This window comes from Canis lupus, chromosome 37 (genome assembly GCF_011100685.1).
Source record: "Canis lupus familiaris isolate Mischka breed German Shepherd chromosome 37, alternate assembly UU_Cfam_GSD_1.0, whole genome shotgun sequence".
In the NCBI taxonomy this organism is placed as follows: domain Eukaryota; kingdom Metazoa; phylum Chordata; class Mammalia; order Carnivora; family Canidae; genus Canis; species Canis lupus.
The window spans coordinates 3,878,130-3,883,820 of NC_049258.1; the positions used below are offsets into that span (position 1 = coordinate 3,878,130).

The window sequence follows — 5,691 nt, forward strand, 5'->3', positions numbered from 1 at the left end:
AGAGCAAAGATAGCTTAATTTTCTCTATTATTGACTAAACATATTTTTTACTAGAATAGATGACATTAACTTGACACTCTTGTTTACAAGTAAATTTTAAATGTTTGATTTTTATGTGATTATAAACTGCATCTAATAGTCTAAGGAATATAAGCATTCACACAGACACAAAGAAACACATAGTTAGGATAGTGTTCACATGTATTACAGGTACATTGCCTTGGACTTTTTGTTTGAGAGACCTCAAAGATTCTTTGTTAAGTAACAATAAACAAACACATGTGTATTTATATAAACATAGTGATTTTTGAAATTGTCTGTATTCATTGGTTGAATTATTTCCCCCATGCTTTGTAGACTTATACAAATGCCTTTTGAAATGGCAGGTTTTGCTGTCCCACACGTGTCCATTAGAAATATATTAAAATAAATTTGATGGTTAATTTGGGGTAATATTAACATTCATATTTGGATATATACTTATTACATGTACTACATACTTATATAGTAGAATATAAATTTTAAAATAAATATAAAATGTATACATGCATTACATTTATATATATAAAATATAAATACCAAATATAAATATAAAGTAATATTTATGTATACATACTACACACACATACCAGCACACTATATATGCGTGCAAACACACACACACACATATATTTCAAATTTGTAGTGATAGAAGCCATTTGTAATCTCAATCATTATGTGTGTATTTGTGCTTATAATTATATTTATGTGGAATATATTTAGTTTTATTATTTAACAACATTATTTTCTGTTAAAGCTCTAAGATGTACTTAAAATACTGCTTCCAATTTTATGTTTTTATATCCATACTTTACCCATACACATGTAGTACGTGTACACATTACAATATGTTAAATTATTCACAGAAGGCATATTATATCTGTATTTCATTTTTTTTATTTTATATGTTGAAAAGATTTTATTTATTTATTTATTTATTTATTTATGTGTTCATTCATTTGACACAGAGAGAGAGAAAGAGCACAAGCAGGGGCAGGGGCAGAGGGAGAGGGAGAAAGAAGACTCCCCACTGCACAGGGAAGCCTGACATGGGGACCCTGGGATCACGACCTCAAGCAGAAGGCAGATGCTTAACCGACGGAGCCACCCAGGTGCCCCTATGTTTGTATTTTGAATAGCATTTTCTTATTATATCTTCTCTCTAATAAGTATAGATATTATATAAGGCTAAATATTAAACAAAATTGGTTAACTTAAGTGAAAAGAACAGTGGAGGCATGCAAAACAACATAAATACATTTAGAAAAGATACAACTTCTTTCAGACCTAAAGCCTCACCGGAACCCCAAATGGTCATAACAGCACTGCAGAGAGCTACATCTCATTTGTTTTATGTATCTTAAATCAAAAAGCACACAGTGAATAATAATTAGAGAAAGAAGTCATGGAATAGAAACATTATCCTTTAATGTGTTCTCCATGAAGAGAAAAAAGGTGCTATTATTTTACTTGTAGTCCCTCTATTAGTTTGGCCTAAAAATAGCCATTGACTTGTTTTTCATTATGTGCAATGTCAAAGTGAACTGCCGATTTTGCAGGTGAAATGAATAGCTGCTTTGCTCAAAAACACTCTGGCAATCAGCCACACATTCTGCTAAACCAGCATGCTGACCACCTACTTGGCTTGAGTCAGATGGCTATTTGGAAAGCTTTTCGTCGTTATCTTTTATGTGCTATAACTGCCCACTTTTCAGCATGACTCATTTATCATTTTATGCCAAAGAACTGAATTATCTTGTATTTTTCTTGTTATCTTTCTGGAGAGTCTGACATGACTTTAATGTCAGTGTATTTCTTACTAGAAAAGAACATGTGATATTTTGAAAACTGGCTGAACTTGACAGCGTGCGGATTGACACTCAGAATGTGTAATTTTCTAACATTGCCTTGTGGGATGTACGTGTGTTTACTTTTAGGGTCCGGAAACGTAAAGCTTTTGATATAACACCTCCTAAGATTGTTTTTAAGATTCTTCAAAATAAAACACAGGAAACTTAGGTCTATCTGGAGCTCTCAGATATGGAAAGACTTTGGTAAGCAGTTACTCTAAGCACTATAGAGGCGTATCCTATGCAGTCTTGCAGAAGCTCTAATAATTATTATTACTTACACATGGGAATTAGAAAACTGAAAACCCAGTTATTAACCCCCATGAAGTAGCAAGGGCAGGAATAGGGTTCCATTATGGAAAGGCACAGAGTGCCGAGGAGAAATACCATGATCTAAACCACTCACAGAGAGAGCATCTCCTGTAGCCACTCTATCGACTATGCCTTTACCCTGTTTTTCCTCCTGCCATTCTAATACACTCTCCTAGCAATATCTTTCTCTCTTTTTAAACTATGGCTCTGGTGTTAACTTCATTTGGAAGGAATAAACCTAATATCTAACTCAAGGTGTTCATTACTTCCTCACCAACACCCACCAGCAGCAAAAATCACACTGACAAAGGTGATACAGGTAAAGAGATAGGACTAGTAGATGTGAAAGAAATACATCCGCTGATATAAGTAATGCTTGAGTCAAAAAATTGCTATAGGAACCCCCTGGAGGGCTGAAATTAAAAAAAAAATCACTTTCAAGATCTTTGTACCTAAAGGCACAGTGAGTGTCCAGAAGCTCAGGCATTTATTTTTATTTTTTTAAAACCAATGGTAGATTAAAGGTTACTTTGGAATCAACATTAAGGCTATAACTTGATTTTTTTTTTTTTACAGAAGTTACTGTGGGCTTAATTATCCTTTCTACAACTCCTATTTTGAAAGGCATTCAATGTCGAGAACATGGCATCTTATGTAGAAGCCAGGACTGAGCGTATATTGGATGAGAAAGTGTTTTGGAGAAAATCAAAGGGATTGCCTACTTGACTTCTAACCTCTGCTATCCTTCTTACTTGCCATATGATCATATAAACAAATGACTGGACAAATAATGTAGCCTGAGGTTTAAGTTTTGCGTTGGTAACCTAAAGATTATAATGCCTAAGTCACAGGGTTATGTGATGGTTAATGGGGTAATGTATATTAAGTCCTTAACCTACTACCTTATAAAGAATATTCATAAGGAATATTCAGTGAATGATACAGATTTATTTAATAGTAAACTTTACCAATTTAGTTAATGATAATGTCATTGTGGATATTGAATCCTTTACTCCTACTTTTCTAAGTTATAGTGGTTTTGTTCATCTTAGTCAAAATTTTTTTGACTAACATGAATTTTCGGTGAAGATTAGCAAAAAGACACATTCTATGAAATCACAGAATTGTGGTTTATCCCAAGATTTAACATGAAGGAATAAAAAAATCCCTATTTTAATAATTTGGAGAACCTTGAATATAACAAATCTATAATTTCTTTGTAAAATTTAAGTTGGTGATTATGGTAAAAGTGGCTAAGGATATATAAATATTATTTATCGCCATGAAGTTTAAAATTCAGTAGCTGGAACTTGTAGGAAGGTATGTGATCTAGTGATAAATGAAAGTTTTGTCAATGATATCAGAGAAATGTTTGTAAGATTCAGATGGTTCTATATCTGTCAAACAGAATTTTGCAATGCATGGAATGCTCAATTTGAGGCAAAATAAATCTTTTAATTGATTTTCCAAAACACTGATTAATTATACTTAGAACACCATATAAAGGTTGATTATGTCATAAAAATTTAAATTATAAAGGAGTGATATTTTAGAAGGAATGGTAAAAATGAGTTGGAGAACAGAGTTGTAATGATGTGCACATTAGCGAACAGATTTCTCTACTATCACTCCTATTCAAATCACCAGTCCACAGGTGATCATTCCTTTTGAGGAAATTTAGAGCTATTGGGGGAATCATATTCTAGTTTCATATCCTTGGATCCTCAGTTTCTGGATGTATCTACAAAGCACATACATACAGGCACATAAATACACACACACACACACACACATACACGCTAAAAAAAAAAATCAAGCGTGGGACCCACTATACTCTCTACTATAGAAACATTGAAGTTAAATCATGAATAAAAGTAAATTTTATAAGTTCAAGTAGACAACATTTAAAAAAATTATTTCTATTCATCAACTTTACTTCTTGATAATATTGTAAGTTAATGCAGAACTCAAAGATCTTCCTCAATCTCTATGTTAGTATTGGTACAATTGAGATATTTGCCAGAGTGACCAAGGAATACATTTTTCATATAAGTTCTTCTATTACTCTGTATTGTTCCTCCCCACTTGTCAAGAAACAAACTTAGTCCAGACTGCATTTTCCAACAGATTAGTAGGTGGCCAGGGAGCATAAAATTCCCATGCAGCCATTTCTATAATCATGGCATTGGCAAACTAGCTTCTAGAAACCATTAAACTCATATCATAAATCTGGTCATAGCAAATCTATATGGGAATTGATGGGACATAGAGAATGAATTATGCATCACAGAACTGCTGAACGGCAAAGGAAGAATGCTCACTCAGACACATATTGTATAAAGGAGAAATACATATTTTTATGGTACCTTTGTATTCTCAATATTAAGTAGCTGAAATTGTCACAGAATATGAATGCTTATTTAATGTATGGCTCAATCAATTCAAAAGAAACATTAGAATTCATAATTGTAGAAATAACTGCATTTTTTGTTTGGGCAAAAATATACAGTGATTTTATAGGTATATATTATAGAAAATACACAAAGTATAATATTTTCAATTGGATATGACTAATTAAAGTGATTACCATTCAAGTATCAAAAATAAAGCTTGGTTTATAATTACAGTGATCTCTGATCAGCTCAACTAGTGAGTTGTAGTTAGAAAAAACTCATATTTAAATGCAGATGTAAACACACGCATTTAGATTAGTATTAAAATTGTAACTAATAGTCTCATAATGCAAATGATGTTGATCTCTTTTTAAAGGTTCAGAAAGTATATATTTTAGAAGAAATATCTATCTACTTATAAAAATTTTCCTGAACTACACATTTCATGTAAAATGAACACAAGAATTATAGTTCCTGATGAAGGAATGAGGCTGATGAACAAGCTGATCAAATATAGAATGCCTCGAGACCTATAAAATTAATCCTAGTTATTCAATATGCTTTAATTGTGTATATTTTGTGAACATGCCAGTAATCCATTTAAAGAGGCTTTATCCTTACAGTGAGGAAGTCTTGACTACAAGACATTGTTTAAGCAGAATCAGTAATTTCCAAGCTTTCATACATAGTAGACCTTTTCTATTAATAAATTGATGCATCTTTAGAGAGAGGACAAAGAATTCATTTGCTATTCATTTTAAGTGAATTAATTCAGACTGTTGAGGTGCCGATGAACATATATCTTTGACCATTAGAACACGAAGAATGAGAAAAATGATATTTAGGGGACATTCATAACATATAGGAGATAAACTTTATCTAGTTAAATTGAGCCAGTCTCTATTTGGGGGACAATAAAGGGGAGAACTGGGAAAAAAAATCCTATTCTGGAAGCGGTGGTAACTTGATAAATAAATAAAACCAATGCTGAGTAGATGCTTAAAGTTACTGCCAAAGAATATGTGTGCACTGTTTTAAGTACGGGATGACTCTGTAACACATTTTCCTTTGTGTAAGAAATTACTTATTTTTTACTC

The 5,691-nt window shown here is 32.3% G+C and overlaps 1 long non-coding RNA gene across 1 annotated transcript; it reads left to right on the plus strand.

Annotated features, from left to right (window-relative positions):
- Positions 1 to 1,092: 1,092 nt before the first annotated feature.
- LOC102156671 lies at positions 1,093 to 3,622 on the plus strand. The gene is made up of 3 exons (XR_005384945.1): positions 1,093 to 1,151; positions 1,977 to 2,093; positions 2,778 to 3,622. It is a non-coding gene; the product is annotated as an uncharacterized LOC102156671 (long non-coding RNA).
- The last annotated feature ends 2,069 nt before the right edge of the window (positions 3,623 to 5,691 follow it).